General features: G+C 46.9%; 1 long non-coding RNA gene across 2 annotated transcripts in view; it reads left to right on the top strand.

Moving 5' to 3' along the window:
* LOC139030828 (uncharacterized) overlaps positions 1 to 18,725 on the top strand; it is a 56,518-nt gene extending 37,793 nt beyond the window's left edge. The window contains exons 3-5 of one of the 2 annotated variants that reach the window (XR_011483237.1): positions 10,749 to 11,026; positions 11,319 to 11,854; positions 13,067 to 18,725. This is a non-coding gene — a long non-coding RNA (uncharacterized lncRNA). Of the gene's footprint in view, positions 1 to 10,748; positions 11,855 to 13,066 lie in introns of both variants that reach the window. The other variant, XR_011483236.1, reaches the window with a different exon arrangement.
* Positions 18,726 to 19,510: the final 785 nt, after the last annotated feature.

A 19,510-nucleotide genomic window follows, 5' to 3' on the forward strand; every position in this document is an offset into this window, starting at 1 on the left:
CCGGTGATGGGGAGAGGTCCATCTTGAGACATTGCCTAGAGTGTGACAGAAATTGAGAGATGACAAAACATGAGAAAGGGATAAGGAGGAGAAGACAGCAAACACATAGCTGAGATTCTTGAAGAAAAGGCTAGAATAAGAGATGACTTAGAATACAATGAAGAAAACTCACCTGTGTTTTAAAAAGAAACAAAAAGATCTGAATATGCAGATTGGAAAGGCTCGTTGTGTTCTGGGGAAATAAATTGAGGCTTCTGCTGAGACATGTTCTGGAAAAACACTGCGATTCATACAAATAATGACAACTTGTATATGCCGCCAGGAAGGAAAGAGCTTTACTTCTAAAAGAACAAACCCAGGCTGATTTAAGTTGTGTCACACTAAATGGTAAGGGAGCCATGTTTATGAGGTTTGGGGGGAACTACTGAACACTCATTACTAAGAGGTATATTCCCATCAGCTGGGAGTCTAAGAATGACAACCCCTAGGCCTTAAATAAGCCTGGGTATTAGTACAAAAGCCAGTTAAAAAGCAGTGAGTCTAAAGATTTGCTGTCAATATCACTTCCAGACTAAATACAAATGTCAAAAATTGTTCTTACATGGCACGTCATAGAGTAGAAAAAGCAGATCAAAAGGTGGGGGGGTACCTGAGAGATATCTTTAATGAGGGTTTCAGGAGGCACTGTTTCTCCTTGAATGATTAGGCAGCTGCAAATAGAAGACTTTTTCAATTAAGATAACTTTGAGTGCAATTAGAAATGAAGTAGTGACATATATGCACTGCTATATATAAAATAGATAATGCATAAGGACCTGCTGTATAGCATAGGGAATGCCACTCAATACTCTATAATGGTCTATACGGGAAAACAATCCAAAATAATTGACTCACTCTGCTGTACATCTGAAATTAACACAACATTGTAAATCAACTATACTCCAATGAAAATTTTTTAAAAAGAAATGAAATAGCTACTAACCAAAGTCTGCAGAAGATTAAAGCAAAAATTCGAAGTCCATAAAACAAAATTCAAGAACAAAAGGAAGCAGCTGAGGAAATAAAGAGAAAAAGGCAGAGACCAGCTCTCCCATGGAGGTGAGATCCACAGGGTCGATGTTAACAATGAATGTGAGTGCGTGATTTTTCCTAGTAAAATACCAAAGACTCTTGGATTGGATAAAACAAAGACCAAGATGGAAATTTGACTACATAGTGCTAATAAGAAATACACTTAAAAAAAAAAGAAATTCACTTAAAACCAAAGGACGAGAAACAGTTGAAAATAAAAGGTCGAGCACAGTTATATGAGACTAGTTCAAGTCAAAGGAAAGCAAAGATAGTAATATTCATATTGGACCAAGAATCACAGCAAAAAGCATGAGATGGGACAGATCCTTTGAATGGATAAAGAGTACAGGTCACAATAAAGATCCGACTGTCAGAATTTTTTACATCCTATATGATTAGACCTGACCAGGGGAGGAATAACTTAAATACATAGAAAGATAACCAAAAAGACTGCTGCGACTTCCCTAGTGATCTAGTGGTTAAGACTCCACGCTTCCACTGCAGGGGGCTTGTCTTTGATCCCTGGTCCACGAAATAAGACCCAACATGTCATGTGGAGTGGCAAAAAGAAAAACAAAAGACACAAAACACCCAAACAAAATAAAACCCCCTGGAGGAGACTTAACATACTTCTGTGTTTGACATAGTTAAATAATGTTCTCTCCCTCCCATGTCTGTATAGGATTGGAATAATATAATTAATAAGGTTGATTTAATAATTGAACTTGGTGCCCAACAAATAAAAGATACTCATTTCTTTGCCAGAGCCCATCAAACATTTATGAAAATTGATCATATATTAAGCCATAAAGAAAAATTCAATATAATCCCCAAAGCAGATATAGTGAAAGCCTCATTCTTTGACCACAGTGCAATTAAGCTAGAAATTATTAACAAAAAGTTTAAATGAAAAACCAACCATTTGAAAATTAAAAACCACTTTTGTAAATAACTCCTAAGTAAAACCTATGTGACAGCTATTTTAAAATAATAACACTACAAATACCAGATATTTATCTAAACATATAGGAAGGTGGTTAAAAATGTTACAAGGAAGAAAATTCATAGCTCAATGATGTGAATTGTTTTAAATAAGGAAGAGTGGAAGGTGAAAAAGGCAAAAAGCAGAATTTAATAAATTTGAGAAGAAAAATAGAAATAAAAGATAAACCAATGACTTGTTTTTTTGGAAAGTCTAATAAATTAGGAAAACTTCAGCAGATCCAAAGATAATAAGCAGAGAGAAGTGAATGCACAATTGGAACAAAATTTTTTAAATTAAATTATACTAAGTAAAACCTTATGATAATAAATTTAAAAATGAGAAAAAGCAGATATTTTTAATAAGAAAATACATATAACCAAAATCAATTCAACAAGTAGGAGAAAACCAAAAAACCTAATAGAGTAAATTGAAATGGTAGGTAAAGAGCTACTTCCTCGAGAAGTGTTAGGTCCTTTACTTTTACTGGCAAATATTCAAACATTTCAAACATTGTGTCTCAGGATACAGGAAAGATGGAAAACTTCCCTAACTATCTTAAGAATGTCGGAGAAGGAAATGGCAACCCACTCCAGTATTCTTGCCTAGGAAATCCCGTGGACAAAGTCTGAACCTGGTGGGCTACAGTCCATGGGTTGCAAAGAGTCAGACTTGACTTAGCAACATCTTAAGAATGTAGCACAACCTAAAAATGAAGAGCTGGGAGACAGCATAAAACCATAGACCAGCCTTGCTTGGGAATATGATAAAAATCCTAATTAAAACACCAGCAAATTATCCTGGTTGAGACTCAGGGGCAGGGAGAAATAGAAATCTGCTAAATGAGCTCAGAAAAGGGGAAGATGCCTTATAAAGATTCAGAGGCCTTACGAAATTAAAGAGGAAAGCATGTTAGCTCAGCTCCAATGGAGACAGAAGTCATCAGAGCCTATGAATGCATGAGTTCACCTTTTTAAAAAAAATTTATTTATTTGACTGCATCAGGTCTTAGTTGTGGCGCACAGGATCTTCATTGCAATGTGTGGGATCCCTTGTTGCCAAGAACAGACTTTCCAGTTGTGGCTCGAGGTCCAGAGCTCAAGGGCTTCAGTAGCTGCAGTATGTAGACTTAGTTGCTCTGCGGCATGTGGATTCTTAGTTCCCCGACCAGGGTTCCCCGACCAAACCCAAGTCCCCTGCCTTGCAAGGTGGATTCTTAACCCAGTGGACCACCAGGGAAGTCCTGATTTCACTTAAAAAAAAAAAAATACTAACCTCCTCTGCTACTCATCCCATAGCCAAGGCCAAATGACTTTTCAAGTTGATTCTTAAGGTCTTTCAGGGTCCCAAGTCTAAAATTAGCAAAAAAGCATGTTTCCTTTATATGTGTATGGTGACATCTGCAATGTTTGCCAGTCTCTCCAGTACTCCTTCCAGGCTGGGACTGCACTTTCCACTGGGTTTGGCAGTTTCTGTGAGCTAATGTATGTCACTTCTGGGTAGAAGCACTTAATTGCTGGTACTTGTTCAGTCGCTAAGTTCGTGTCCAACTCTTTGCCACCCCTTGACCATAGCCCACCTACTCTGTCCACGGGATTCTCCAGGCAAGAATACTGGAGTGGGTTGCCATTTCCTCCAGTTTGCTCAAATTCATAACCATTGAGTCGATGATGCTCTCTAACCATCTCATCCTCCGCTGCCCTCTTCTCCTTCTGCCTTCAGTCTTTCCCAGCATCAGGGTCTAATCCAATGAGTCGGCTCTTCTCATCAGGTGGCCAAAGTACTGGAGCTTCAGCTTCAGCATCAGTCCTTTCAAAGAATATTAGGGTTGGTTTCCTTTAGGATTGACTGAGTTGATCTCCTTGCAGTCCAAGGGACCCTCAAGAATCTTCTCCAGCACCACAGTTCAAAAGCATCAGTTCTTCGGCATTCATTCTTCTTTATGGTCCCACTCTCACCTCTGTACATGACTACTGGAAAAACCATAGCTTTGACTATATGGACCTTTGTTGGCAAAGTGATGTCTTTGCTTTTTAATATGCTGTCTAGGTTTGTCATAGCTTTCCTTCCAAAGAGCAAGCATCTTTTAATTTCATGGCTGCAGTCACCATCTGCAGTGATTTTGGAGGCCAAGAAAATAAAATCTAGAGGAGGGAATGGTAAACCACCCCAGTATTCTTGCAACGAGAACCCCATGAACAGTATCAAGAACAGTATGAATTGCTGGTGCAAGGCTCTCCAATTCTATATTCCTTGCTTCAGTAAGTACAGGAGCATTTGGTGATGTGGAGGTGCAATGCTGAGCCAATCACAGCTGTCCTGGAGAACTACCTGCAAACACAGCCAACTTAATATGAACAAGAAATAAACTTCTCTCAAGCCATCATATTTTGAGATAATTTGTTGCTGTGGCATAATCTACTTATCTTGACTAATCCAATGACATGACAAAGAATATCTATTGCAAGCCAAAAGCCAATACCTTATTTAATGGTAAAATACTGGAAGCATTCAAGCCATGTCCAGAATAAGGCAAGGATGCTTAATAATCCTTCCATAATTTTACATGGTTCTGAAAGTTCTAGACAATGCAATAAGACAAGAAACATAAACTAAAGGATAATCACTAAAAAGAAGACAAAATTATCCTTATTTGTGGATAATCACCTACTTGAAAACCCAAGGGAAGCAAATGAAAAACTATTAGATATTTAGGAGCTTTCTACAAAAGTAGTCAGTTATAAGATAAACATACAAAAAAGTCAATAGCTTTCTTCCCTCTGTCCTCTTTTTTGCTTTATATTGGACTGATTGCATTTTATTTCCCTTTTCCTTCTATCAGTTTAAAAGTTATACATTGCATTTGTGCCTTTTAGATGCTATTTTTAAATTTTTATCATGCATAATTGACTTAACATAGTCTAAATCAACATTCTCCTCCCTCCTCCTAGACAGTACAGAGTCTTAGAGTGATTTAACTCCAACCATACCTTCCAGTCCCCATGTATGATTGCCTAGTATTTTGGTTCCATCTCGTTTTGAGCCTACATTTGTCATTATTATTGATTTTTACAGTCAACTCTTCTTTAGACTTTATCCACATTTTAATATCTTTGCTCATCACCCATCACATACCTGATACAGGGCTCGAGCTCCTTGCTCCTTAGATAACCCCTTATTAATTCTTTAAGCAAAGCTCTGTGAGTGGTAAAGTTTCTTAGTCTTTGTCTGAAATTTCTTTTTTTTTAAAATTATTTATTTGGTTGCATTGGGTCTTAGTTGCAGCATGCAGGATTTTCAATCTTCATTGCAGCACGTGGAATCTTTAGCTGTGGCATATAGGATCTAGTTCCCTGATCAGGGATTGAATCTCAGCCCCCTGCATTGGGAGGGAGGAGTCTTAGTCACTGGATCATCAGGGAAATCCCTGAAATATCTATATTTTGCTTTCACTCTTGAAAGACAGTTTAGCTTAAAGACACTTTCAGTTGACAAATATTTTCTTTCATCATCTGGAATATATTTATTATTGCATTGTCTTTTGGCCTTTATTGTTGTTGATAGTTTTTGTTATTTGTTTGTGGCATGTGTGGGATTGTGGTCAAAGCACATGACCTGGAGTTCTGGGCGGACTAGGTCCACATCCTGGCCCTGCCATTAGTCACTGTGTAATTCTGTGCCCAGGTATTTACTGCTCTCAGTTTTGCTGTATGAGTTGGATTCAGCTGGTAAGTTCTTCTGCTAGCCCTGCCTAGAGTAGTTCATGTGCCCGCTCTCATTTGGGGCTTGAATGGGGTAAAGGGTTTAGCACGGCCTCACTTAAAAGCCTGGCAGTTAGTCTGGCTGCCAGGTATGTGTGCTCAGTCATGGCCGACTCTTTGCGACCCCATGGACTGTAGTCTGCTAGACTCCTTTGTCCATGGGGATTCTCCGGGCAAGAATAGTGGAGTGGGTTGCCATGCCCTCCACCAGGGGATCTTCCCAACCCAGGGATCGAACCCAGCTTTCCCGCATTGCAGGCAGATTCTTTATCATCTGAGTCACCAGGAAAGCCCATGGATACCGGAATGGGCAGACTATCCCTTCTCCAAGGGATCTTCCCAACCAAGGAGTCAAACGGGGGTCTCCTGCATTACAGGCGGACTCTTTACCAGCTGAGCTATCAGGGTTGCCAGGTAGGTCATCTCAATTCTCTTCCACCAGGAGTCCACATTGAGTTTCTTGACAAGATGGCAGAAGCAATCTAAGAGCAAAAGTAGAAGCTGCAAGGCTCCTTGATGTCTGGCTTTGAAAGCCACACAGCATCATCTCAGCTGCATTCCATTGGTCAAAGCACGTCTCAAGACCAGACCACAATCAAGGTTGGGAAAAGAGATTCTCCCTTGTGGCAAGTGTGTCCTCTTGAAGGGAGAGCAGCAAAGTCACCTCACAAAAGGTTACCATCAAGGGAAAATATGATTCTTCAGGGGCCATGACTGTAGCAAAATAACTGAAGGAATGTGAAGTAATGAAGATTAACCACTTTTCTGTGCCTTAATTTTCCACCCTTAAAATGTGGATCATGATAATGCTAACACTGCTGTTTTGAAGAATTAAAGAGCTAAGTGTAGGGGACTTCCCTGGTGGTTCAGAGGTTAAGACTCCATGCTTCCAATGCAGGGGGTATGGGTTTGATCCCTGGTCGGGGAACTAAGATTCCACATGTTGCATGGCATAGCCTCTCCCCAAAGAAGTTAATGTGTAAAGTACTAAGAGCACTGTTTTCCCATCTGGTTGCTTTAAATAATTTTCTTTGTGTTTAGCATTGTATATTTAGTATCTATATCTAAGTGTAGATTAATGTTATACACTCTTCTTGGCATTAATACACTTTTAAAATCTGAGGAGTAGTGTCTTTCATCACTCTTGGAATATTCTGACATTACCATGTGGAATATGATCTCTCTCCCATTTTCTTCACAATCTCTCTTTTAGGACATATGTCAGACCTCCTCACTCTATCTTATTTGCTTCTATTTTTGGTTTTTCTTTTTATCTCTATAAACTGCATTCAACATTTCCTCAGTTCTGTCTTTAAGTTCATGAACATTTCTTTAATTGTGTCTAATCTGCTATTTAACTCACCCACTGAAATTTTAATTTCAGCAGTCATGTTCTTCATTCTTAGATCTTTGTTTTTCTTTGAACCTGCCTCTTTCAAAAGGTGTTTTTTATTTTCTTATGGTGTCTTTTTTCCCCTTTTAACAATTTAAAGCACACTTGGTTTATAGTCTCTTTCAGATGTGCTATGATCTCAGTTTCAGATTATGCCTACTCTCCCTTGCGGTAGATCATTTTGTCCTGTTTTTAGCTGTCTAAAACAGGTTTCTATTTTTAGCTGTCAGCTAAGACCTCTCCACTGAGGATCCTGTCCTTTTGCGGGGGGTCTTCAGTTATGAAATAGTTTCTGGCTCTGGTTTTCCCCTCCCAACTTCCAAGACCTGGGAATTTCCCATTGTTTCTTTCTAGATTATTTCTGTTGTTGTTGCTAAATTTTGTTGGTGTTCCTCATCAGGAGGAGTGAGCGGAGTATCACCATTAACGCAGTCTGCTAGGTCACTGGAACCAGAAGCCAAAGTGAATAAAAAAATATTATTTAAAATCAATAGGGAAAGTATGGGCTATTTATTAAATGCTATTAAGACAACTGTTCAATAATTAGCAGGGAAGGTAATTCATCTTAACATGCACCTAAAGTAAAATAAATTGCAGAGATAACAAAAATATGAAAGTCAAACTGTAAAAGTGCTAGATGAAAATAATGTGAGTGGGAAAAGTCTGTTTAATTATTCAGTTGATGGTAAAATGCTCTTGAAACTTTGACTACAAAAAAGTTTAAAAGTTATGTATGTTGAAGAACTATGAAAAAACCCCAAAACAAGTGAGTAATTAGGGAGATATTTATAAGGTATAATGAAGGTTCATCTTCACCTACAAAGAGCTCTCATACACCCCAAAAAAGACAACAGCGGACAGGGAATTGAGCAAAGGACATGAATCAGTTAAAAAAAAAATAAGAAAAACAAATGACCAACAAGCACGTGAAATAAGAATTGCAAAATAAGAAAAACAGATGACCAGCAAGTTTATGAAAATAGGTTTCTCTTCACTAAAAAAAAAAGCACTTTAAAACAAGAGATCCTTTTTACCTTATCAAATTGGCCAAACGGTTCAAAAAAGTTGGAATATCCTGTGTGGTGAGGGGGCAAAGGAATTTAACACTACTCTCTTTCCTTGGTAGGAGCGTGTAGAGGTTGAATGGTAGCCCCCAAAGATATGACAATGACCTAACCCCCAGAAGCCGTAAATGTTACCTTATTTGGAAAAAAACAGTCCTTGCTGATACAATTAAATTAAGGATCCTGAGATGAAGCGACCAACCTGGATTACAGACAGGGTCCTTGTAAGAGGCACAAGGCGAAAAAATAGAGGAGGCCATGTGACCACAAGGCAGAGTCTGGGGACAGGGCCGGTGAATGTGGGCCACTAGCAGAAGCTGAAGCAGAAAAGGAAAGATGCTCCCCTAGAGCCTTCAGGGTGAGGGCGGTCCTGCTGACACCTTGATTTTGGGCTTCCAGCCTCCAGATATGTGAGGGAATACATTTCTGTTATTTTAAGCCACCAGGTTTGTGATAATTCGCCATGGCAGTCCCAGGACACGGTCATCAGAACATTTTCAGGAGGGCCATGAGGCAGTATGCAGACAGACTGGTCCTAAAGCGAGCCTGCTTCTCCTAACATGTCTAACTTTCCACCTAGAAATTACTCAACATTAATAGTTGAGGATTTGTTAAAGATTTCTCGACAAGGATATTCATAAAAGCCTTCTTTAAGGGTATTTGAATAAACAACCTCAATGGTCAATGAGAGAGGGTTGGCTAAGTAAATGATGCTTTAGCCCTATAACCAGAGAGACAAAAAATAATAATACCCACAATGGATGGAATAGTTTTGATGTGCTTGCAATGAATGAGTCCTTTCTGCCTCTGACCTCATGTAATTCTCATAGTAAGGCTGTAAGGCTGGCATCAGTGGCCCCAACCACACAGAGGAGGGTGGCAAGGTCAGAGGGTGGAGGCCAACTGTCCAATGTGACACAGCCAAGGGGCCAAGATTCTGACCTCAAGCCCTGCGCTGTGCACATATCCACCAAGCGATAGGAGCAACATCAGATCACCAGGTAACAGAACAGACGGATGCTGGGCAGTAGAGTGTCGGATGAAAAAAAAAGCGGTGGAGCACGTCCTATTTTTGCAGAAATAAAAAGTGCCTTCCATGTGCAGAGGCAAAAAGACTGGAAGGATTTACTATGCACGTTAACAGGGAGGTGACCTCTGGGGAGGGCTTTGGTGATTTTGATGTTCTACATGCACATCTTATAGCTTTGGTAATCAGAACAAAATGATAAAAACCAAAACCACGCTGCCGGGCTGGGCGGACCACACCCGCCTTGGAGTGTGCCCGGAGTGTGCCCTAGGAGATGGGAAACAGCCGCGGGACCCCAGACGCCTGACTCCCCCTGCCCTTGGCCTTCTCCCCAGCACTGCTGTCCGCACCTTCTTTGCACCCGCTCATCCGCGGGCATCGATTTTTCCATCCTTCAGAGAAGCGCCTGAGGAAAAGGAAAGAGCATCTCTGGATCAATGAGCAGAGCCCCGCAGCCAGGGTCAGGGGGGTTTCGCGGGCCGTCTGTCACTGCCCTGCCCAGGGCTGGAGGGGGAGACTGGCTGGGGGGGTGGGGTAGGGAAGCCTGGCCAGGCTTCCCCCAATGGCCCCGTGAATGTGTTGTGTGTGCGTGTGTGCGTGCACGCCCGTGTGTAGCAGGTGGCCTGTGGTGTGGGGGCTGATGCAAGATAGGTGTGGTGGGGGGAGTATATGTGAGATGTGGGGTGGGGGCTGCAGGGGCTGTATGTGGTGAGTTGTGTGTGTGGATGACATGGGGGCAGAATAGGAAATAGGGTAGGGTGGGGGTGACTTTGCCCACTGCCAGGTGCCAAGGCTGAGCTTTGCCTAGAGAATCAGGGAGCCTCCTAAGCCCCCTCCGTGAAGTAGGCTCCCCTCAACTCACCCTCACAGCTCAGTGAGGACGGGGCTGGTACCCACCCACTACACAGATGGGAAAACTGAGGCTGTGTGTGTGTGTGAGAGAGAAAAGGAGTTCCAGGGAGGGGAGGAGGAACAGTGAAAGGGGAAGGGGGAGGAGAGAAGCAGAAGGGGGAAGGGGGGACAGAGTGGGGAGGGGAAGGGGAGAGAGACCACCCTGTGGCCACTCCCGGACTGCAGACCAGAACCCCACCTAAGACACCAGCGCTCACCTGGGCTGGGTGCCGGGGGTGGGGGCACAGACAAGAGTCACCCCCTTTGGCCCTGCCCTCGGAGGCTCCCAATGGGAAAAGGAGTCCGTGTGTGGGCACTCTTGGGCCGGAGCTGGCCACTCTGGGGCAGCAGACCTCTACCCCGTGCTCTTGAGGCCTATCTGAGCTTCACCCACCCATCACACGAGCCTCTTCTGTCTGGTCAACCCCCCCCTGCTGACTTGTCTGTCTTTGAACCAAAGCAGGTCCCCTCACTCGTGAAAACACACCCCCTCTGGGAAGTCCCCGTGGACCAGCCCTCCAGTCCCTCCAGCCTACAGCTCCCTGTGCTTCTCCTCCAGGGCCCCCACGTCAAGCATCCTTGAAGATTTTGGTCCACTGTTACCCGTCTGTCTTCTCACAGCCTGTGAGCTCCGAGGAAGGCAGGCTGAAACTGTGGGTCCTCTTGGCTGGGTGTGCCGTGCCCACCCCCTGGCCAGGCACCGAAAATGGCTCAACATATGTTTGTTGCATGAATGAATGAACCATGATAATTGCTAAGAAAAGAAGTGTGCAGATGGTCTATTATGAAGTTCTGTGAGCACGGATTGGGTTTGTGTCCACGTGCCCGAGCACTGAGGTGGGCTCACGTGTGGGTATGGTGCCTTCATGGACACGTGCATGCACATGTCTGCCGGAGGGGGGGGGGCGCATGGCGGTGTGCACAAGGCATCCAGTGCTTGTGTGTGTGTCACACATGTGTGTGCATGTATGTGGGTCCATGCATTTCTATATGCCAGCGTGTGCAGGTCTGTGTTTACACCCGTGTGAGTCCACGCTGCCTCTTGCTGCAGGATGGAGGCGTGTCAACATCTTTCTCTCAGGTTTGCTCTCTCTCCGTGACCTGCAGCCTACTTTTCTGCTTTCTGCAGCCTCCAATCCCAGCCCCCACCTCTCGCAGCCCGAGCAAAGACTCTAGCTCCAGCTCGGCTTCAGCTCTGACATTCCAGCTCATTCCAGCACTCAAGGCCCAGATGTTCCCTGGAACACCACAAGCCTGTTATCTCGGCTGGGTGCCTTCGCCTTGCTCCATCTTCTGGTCTGTAAAGTGGACACCAAACTCACAGACACGCATGAAAGGCTTGGCACGGGACCTGGTATATAGGGAGCGCTGGACAAATGCTACCCACCGCGATGTCCCCGGTGGTGATAATGGTGGTGATGTTTCTTTTGTCATTCTGCCCCTCAGTCGTGTCCTGACTCTTTGCCACCCCATGGACTGCAGCATGCCTGTCCTTCACCATCTCCCGGAGCTTGCTCACACTCACGTCCGCTGAGTTGGTGATGCCATCCAACCATCTCATCCTCTGTCGCCCCCTTCTCCTCCTGACTTCCATCTTTCCCAGCATCAGGGTCTTTTGTTCCTCCAGCAACTGCAAACCAGGGTGATCCAGAGGACGTGGCGAAGGTAAGCCAAAGCAGCGCCCTGCCCTGGGTGAGTGATGACACCCCTCCCTCCTGGCCATGGGCTCCCAGAAAACGCCGCGGTGGAAGGAGTCAGGGAACGAGGAGCAGATGTGCAGCCCCAGGGCTCATCCTGGAGCTGCCTCCCCGCCCGCTGCGGTCGGGGCGTGGGCTCTCCCACAGCAGCACTTGGCAGCCCCACTCCCATCACACGTGGGCGATGTACTTGAAATCAAACCCCAGCTCTTCTCTGTGGCCTGCATCTCCTCCCTCCCTTTGCTCAGGCCTCAGGTCTGTCTTTCTGCTCTTCTTCCACTCCAGGCAGGTTTCTGCCCCAGGGCCTTCGCATCTGCCATTCTCTCTGCCTGGGGTACCGGGTCCCCAAATGGTCTTACGGCTGGTGGCCCCTGCTCCTCTCCTCGTTCAGCTCAGAGGGCCCCTCCTCAGTGTCCCCATTCACTCACCATCACACCACTTATCAACGGCTAAACTTAACAGTTTTAGCACTTGACACTTTTATCAGGCTATTGTTTGTGTCTTAATCATCTTGTGAAAACTAGTCAACAGAGATTTGTAGGGGAGAGGGAGGGGCCTGGCTCCGATCCCCGATCCCCATAGTTCTATTTATTTAGCACCTATTGTGTGCCAGGGGTGATGTTAGTGGTAAAGAACCTGCCTTTCAACACAAGAGACTTAAGGCACTTGGGTTCGATCCCTGGGTCAGGAAGATCCCCTGGAGAAGGAAATGGCAACCCACTTCAGTATTCTCGCCTGGAGCATCCCCATGAACAGAGGAGCCTGGCAGGCTACAGCCATGGATTTGCACAGAGTCGGACACGACTGAAGTGACTTGGCAGGCAGCATGTGCCAGGGTGCAGCCGGAAGTCTAGCCAGCTGGGGGACCCTGGGCCACCTGCCCTGACCTCTCAGGCCTTCAGTTTCTCCATCTGTAGAGTGAAAGCCAGCCCCAGGCCCCTTGAGAGAAACTCACTTCCATTCTGATGGTGTCTCTGGCTCTCTGCAACATGGCCAGTCTATAGAACTGGGGAACATGGGGTGTGGGGGTCTGTGGCCTCCTTAGCCTGCTCTGCTTTACCACCAGCCTGCCTTTGCAGGGAGCATCTTGGCAGTCTGACTGCGCCTCCCCTGGATTGCTTCCCTGGCTGGGGGTTTTGGGGAGCTCTCAGCCCACCATGCTTTGTTTGTTTACTTCTAGGCTCTGAGCTGCGAGAGGCCTGGGACACGTGTTTTCTTGCAGCATCCTGGCTCAGTGGGGGACACCCTGCAGGACCCCAGGACTTCACCCAGCTGAGACAAGGTCTGGGATGGGTCTTCCCCTCTCCCACCAATTTGCTTTCCACTGGAAAAGAAGCCACGCCCTTCTCGGTGTCTGGAGAAACACTCGTGCCCCTGGACTACCTACCCACCCAGAGCTCCAGACCGGGCAGCCCTGGCAGGCTTATTCACAGCTTCTACCTGATGTGTGTCCAAAAGGCCCGACTTGATGAGCGCCCCAGCATCTATGCCTTTTCTGTTAAGACTGGGTCTGGTTTCTGTGTTTGTTTCAGCTGTGAGGGTCCCTGGGGCGCCTCTGGAGGAGGCGTTGAGGGAAAAGCAGAACACCACGTGGGCAACCAGCTTCCCTGTGTTCCTCCTTGCCACCCAAGCCCCAGGGGTGGAAAACAATCCACACAGCCAGAGACCTGGCTCTGCAGCGGCAGGGCTGGAAAAGCTGGTTCTGGAAGGGAAGGAAGAGGGGAGGGGGCTCCTGAGGCCCCAAGGCCGTGGTCTGGGAGCCGTTCTCACCGGCCATGTGGCCCTCAGCCTCCCAAGGCAGTCACTTGGAGGTTCTGTCTCTGGGATTCCGGCTCTGGCCAAGGCCACCTGAGCCAGGACCAGCTGCAGGGTCTCATCCTCCAGGGAGCCTCGGGGAAGGGGCTGGGGAAGGAGACAGGAGGAAAGGGCTCAAGGCTAAGGGTCCTTTGGGCTCTGGGACAAGCCTAGTAGCAGGACTTGGCCACCGCCCAGGGGGGTTTTGAGCGCCGCAGGGTGCCCAGCCCTGGGCTCTCCGCCAGGCCAGAAGAGGCAGCTGTGGCCGGAACCAAGGGAAAGGGAAGGAGCCTGGTCGCCGTAGGGCCTGGGGACGCCATCGAGCCGAATGACTGCCTGGCCAGGCCACCAAGCACGCGCCTAAGCTGCCCGGAATGCGCTGCGCTCGCGCGCCCAGCCCGTCGCCACCGGCATAAATTCCCGAGCTGTCTGTGCATGTCTTTTTCTTTCACTAGAGGTTGCTCACTTTCACTTCTTGCTTCCTTTCGGCTCCTCCGCCGGCTCCGTGAGCGCGTGTCCGCGTGGGGTGGGGGTGGGGGGGAGGGGCGCCTGTGCCCGCGCGCTCCCGGCGGACACGACCCCGGCCCACGGGGAGCGTGCACTGGGGAGGGCGCGCTCTGGCATCGCGGGGTCGGCCGCCTAGCGTCCTACGGCGCTGAGAACTGGCTCCGATGGGCCCCCAGCCCAGCCCTGCTCGTTTCTTCGGCCCCAGTTGCACCCCGCCCTGCGCTGCCCGGGCAGATTGGGGTCCCAAGTGGAGCAGACCAGAAAAAAGAGCTGTCTTCGTCCTGAGTCTGTGAACAGGCCTCCCCCCTCTGCCCTCACCGACTTCTTTCACATTCTGGGTCTTTTTTTAAAAAGAAAAAAAAAGAAAAAGCACGATTTGCCCAGAAGCTGCTGCTACTTCTTCGTACTCCAGAGGCCTCTCTGTAGCCTTTCCCCCTCTAAACAGGAAACCGAGGCCAGGATGGATGGAGCCTTGCTCCACTAAGCAGAAAGCCACATCCGGTGGAAGCCAGAGCCCTTTGCTTCAGAACGTAAGGTTTGGACGAGGCTGAGAAGGGCCCCTGCGGCTTTCTTTACGGCCCCAGCCTGCTGGTCTCCCTTACAACACTTTTAGTGCATCCTGTGCACCTCAGGGCCTTTGCACCGGCTCTGGGCTCCCAAGGGGCCAAAGACCTCCTTTCCCCACTAGCTGTGTGACTTTAGGCAAATTACCTGACTGTTCTGAACCTTCATCTCCTTGCCTGTGAAATGGGGTCATAATAGGATGTTTGGGGCTTCAAAGTGCTGACCTATACAGAGAACAGGACCAGGCGCTTACGGCAGAGGAGGGACCCTGGTGGGCCCAGGGCAGATGTGGGGGTTGGGCAGAAAGCAATCCCTTGCCAGGGACTCCCCCGTCCTCACTTGTTCAGGGAGCCTCTTCACTGCTCACCTCCCCAGTCCCTGCCAAGGTCTTCTCAAGGCCTCTTTGGAGGAACCTCACCCAAAACAATTTCCTGCCCCAATTCCTGCTGTGAGGACCAGGACCAGGAGGCAAGAGAAAGGTGACCAGGTCAGGAGGCAGAACTGGCTTCAGTTTCCAGCAAATTCTTCCTCACCGGGTGATTGTGAGCCAGGAGCTTGGCCTCTCTGTGCCGCATTTCTTTCTGTGTGAAACTGCAGCAGAAGGCTGCCTGGCTCACATCGCAGGTCCCCGGGTGGACAAAGCAGACTGTGGGTGGGATGTCATTCCAGGCAGTGAAAAGCCTCAGATGGGAGCACGTTGCTGCAGTAATTTACAACCATCCACAGGGCATCAGCCCAGGCTTGAGGAATCAACTTGTCAGCTGGATCTGAGGGGTCTCTGCCACCTGTGCTAATGGAAGGTGGCTGGAAGGCCACTTCCAAGAAATGTGGAGCCTGATGGGTTCTGCCACTCACAGCTGGCCTTAGTCATCAGTTCCAACAACAGGGGTGCTTGAGGCACTGTAACAGCCCCCAAAGGGAGCATCCGGGGTGGGGGGAGGGAAGCCTCATGTCCTTGGCTGATGCATAAGATCTTGACTGTGGGTTGTAGTGTGTCCCCTTCCTCAGCCCTGCCACTTGGCCCCCATCTTGACTCTCTTTTGCCTCAGTTTCTCCCATCCAAGTACTAACCAGGCCCGACCCTGCTTAGCTTCTGAGACCAGACGAGATCGGGCGTGTTCAGGGTGGTATGGCCGTACACTTGCATCAGTTTCTTTCTCCTAAGTGTGGGCTCCATAGAAGCCTCCCATGTGCCAGGTTAAACTGCCATCTTTCCCCCCAGTTCACTCCTCCTTTGTTACTGGGAATTGCCACTGATTCTTCAAGCCACAAGTCCGTGGCCAACTTGTTTGCTCCAGATAAAAACACCAGCATTGATTTGCTGCATATTCACTGTAAAACTGCAAACAGTATAAAACACATACATTGGGGCTTCCCTGGTGACTCAGAGGGTAAAGCATCCGCCTGCAATGCGGGAGACCCACGTTCAATCCCTGGGTCAGGAAGATCTGCTGGAGAAGGAAATGGCAACCCACTCCAGTACTCTTGCCTGGAAGCTATAGTCCATGGGATGGCAAAGAGTCACACATGACTGGGCAGCTTCATGTCTCATGAATCAGGCTGCTTGCTTCTTGCTGTGAGCTCACCTGACAGTACGTTTCAGTTTCACCTAATTAGAGTAAATAAAAATAATAAAATAAAACACATACATTGAAGAATGGAAGTTCCTTCATATTTGTCCCCCCAGAAATAGCTACTGCCCACATTTGGTCAACTCCTATATCTCTTTAGACTCTGTTATAGCAGGCAGAAAACCCAATCAAAACAGAAAGTGTGGGCTCATGTAATAGAAAAACGCAGCACGGTTTTGATTCAGGTATGGTTTGATCCAGAGGTTCATGATGCTCTTGGGGCTCTGGCTTGACTTCTCTGCAGTTGTTGTCCCTCTGCCCTCCTCACGGTGTCAGCTGAGCCAGTTAGGAGGGCAACAGGGGCCCATTCTTACTTCCCAAGGATGAGCGCGGAGTCCTGTTTCTCGGAGGTGTTCTGATCCAGCCTGGAGGGGGTCAAAGAAGACTTCCCGGATGAGGTGGGGCCTGAACTAATCTTGAAGAACCCATGTTGGGAGAGTTGAGAGTCTTTCATGTATGAGAAAGCAAAGTGCCCTTTCATCTCTATGGAAACCTGAGACTCAGAAAAGTTAAGTCGTGGGATTGAAGAGGCTGAAGTGGTCTGCAGGGACTGCATGAAGCAAGTCAACAGGTCAAGTTCCCATTTTGCAGACAGGTCTGGCCCAGAGCCTCAGGCTGTGTGGCCTCAGGCAAGCCGGCCTCACCTTCCTGAACCTCAACTTACTCATAGTGAAGTGAAGGCAGCACCAGACCAGGCTTCGGGGTCGATGAGCCAAAAGGGTGAGCAGGGGACAGGCCCAGCCTGGTCTCTCCAGCAGAGTCCTTCCTGCACCTGCTCACAACCCGCACACATCAGTCGGAGGGGGGTTTCCAGGCTGGGAGGGGTTGCCCCACTCCCTCCATCCATCAGAGCTTGGCTATGTGTCTGGCCGACTGACCATCCTTCTTTCTCCCTGGCAGGCGAGCCATTAAGCGCCAGGCCCGAAAAGCACTGGCCTGCAGCCTCAGCATTAAGTATATTTGCAGCCATTAGCAAGAAGCCCCCGCTTGGCCAGTCAGGGCGAATGCACAGCCCATCCCTGGCCCCAGCTCCCTGGGGGATGCTTATTAAAGCTCCATCCTTGGAGGAGAGAACAGTGGCTAAGACGAGAAATGGGGCTTCTAGGACCCACGTGGACATGTGTATAGGTTGTTCACTGCACAAAAGTACTGCTTAGCAGGCAAGCAGAACTATGATTCAGCCAGTCCTCCACGTCCCAGATGACGGGCCCTGACACAGGCTGCATCCCACATAGGAGATGGTGCCCTTTTCTAACCCATTCAAAGGAGCCTTAAGTGAGAGCTGTGGCCTATGTGGGCTGCAGAAAGGAGCCATCCGAGAACTCGAGGCCCTGCATCGACTTTGTTAAAAATTGCATTTTTACTGACACCTTTTTGGAGTACAGTTCTGTGACTTGTATCATGTGTATAACTTCGTGTAACCACCACAAGCGGGATGCAAAACAGTCTTCTATCACCCCAAAAGTCTCCGTTGTGCTGTTCTTCCATAGTCACATCCTCCCTTGCTCCTCATTCCTGGCAACCACAGATTTGTTCTGCATCATTTGTCTCTGAGAAAATGGAATCATGCAGTATGTGATATTTTGAGACTGGCCTTTTTCATTCAGCATTGTGGCCTTGAGAGTCATCCAAGGTAATGTGGGTATCAATAGTTTGTTCCTTTTTATTTCCTAATGGTAGTCCATGGTCAGGATGTACCATTTTATCCGTTCATCTACCGAAGGACATCTGGGTTGTTTCTACTTCAGGGCTTTTACAAATAAAGCTATTATGAACATCCATGTCTCTGTGCCTATGAACACACACGTCTTTGCATGGACCTAGGTTTTCATTTCTCTGGGATAAAGCCCAGGAGTAGGATAGCTGTGTTAGAGGGCAAGAGTATGATTAACTTTAAGAACCTGGCACACTGTTTTCCAGGCTGACTGTCCCGTCGGGTATCCTGATCTGTAATGTATGAGAGTTCCAGTTGCTCTGTTCTTATCAGCACTTAATATTGTCAGTTTTTATTTTAGCCATCCCAGTGGGTGTGAAGTGGCACCTTATACTTTTGATTCCCATGTCCCTGATGGTTAACAATATTGAGTATTTTTTCACGCATTTATTTTTCATCTGGTAAATCTCTGGTGAAGTGTCTATAAAAGTCTTTTGTTTTTAAATTGGACTGTTATGAAACTATTGAGTTTTGACAGTTGTTTATATAGTCTGTATACAAGTCCTTTGTCCAGATATGTGATTTGCAAATATTTTCTCCCAATCTGAGGTTTGTCTTTGCATTCCCATAACAGTTTCTTTTATAGAACAGAAGTGTTAAATTTTGATGAAGTAAATTATATCAAAAATTTTTTTCTTTTGCTAATTGTACTTTATTGTTATGTCTAAGAACTCTGTCTAATCCTGTCTCAAAGATCTTTCTCCTGTGTTTTCTAAGTTTTATGTTAGAGATTTAAGTCTGTCAACCATTGTGGGTTGATTGTCTTTTTTAATATGGGGTAAGGTAAAGGTCAAGATTCCTTTCTTTTTATGTATCCCACAGTATTTATGAAATTAATGAATGAAAGGCACAAAGGATCAGGTAGCAAAGGGGCCAAATGGCGGAGATCAAGATGATGTAAAACTAGTCAATGGGTAAAGGACTTTTTTCAGCAAATGGTGTTAGACATTAAAAAAAAAAATAAATGAAACTCAATCTATCTTATACAAAACAAAAAAAATGACTCTCAATGGATCGTAGACTTAAATATAAAAAGTAAAGGCCACCAGTAACCCCATCTACGTCATAGGAGATTCCCAGCCCTGCTCTGCTGTTAGATGACGCAGGAGTGGTGAGAATTACACAAGCACAAAGTAAGGTAGTCCCTGGTGCCTCAGACGGTAACGAGTCTGCCTGCAGTGTGGGAGACCTGAGTTTGATCCTTGGGTTGGGAAGGTCCCCTGGAGAAGGAAATGGCAACCCACTCCAGTATTCTTGCCTGGAAAATCCAATGGACAGAGGAGCCTGGTGGGCCATGGGGTCGCAAAGAGTTGGACACGACTGAGCGACTTCACTTTCACTTTCAAAGGGTAAGTCAAGTGTGAACCTTCTGCGGCCACGCCATTTATCACGTGGGAACCCTGCACCAAGTGTT

The sequence above is a fragment of the Odocoileus virginianus genome, chromosome 2, assembly GCF_023699985.2.
Source record: "Odocoileus virginianus isolate 20LAN1187 ecotype Illinois chromosome 2, Ovbor_1.2, whole genome shotgun sequence".
NCBI classification, from domain to species: domain Eukaryota; kingdom Metazoa; phylum Chordata; class Mammalia; order Artiodactyla; family Cervidae; genus Odocoileus; species Odocoileus virginianus.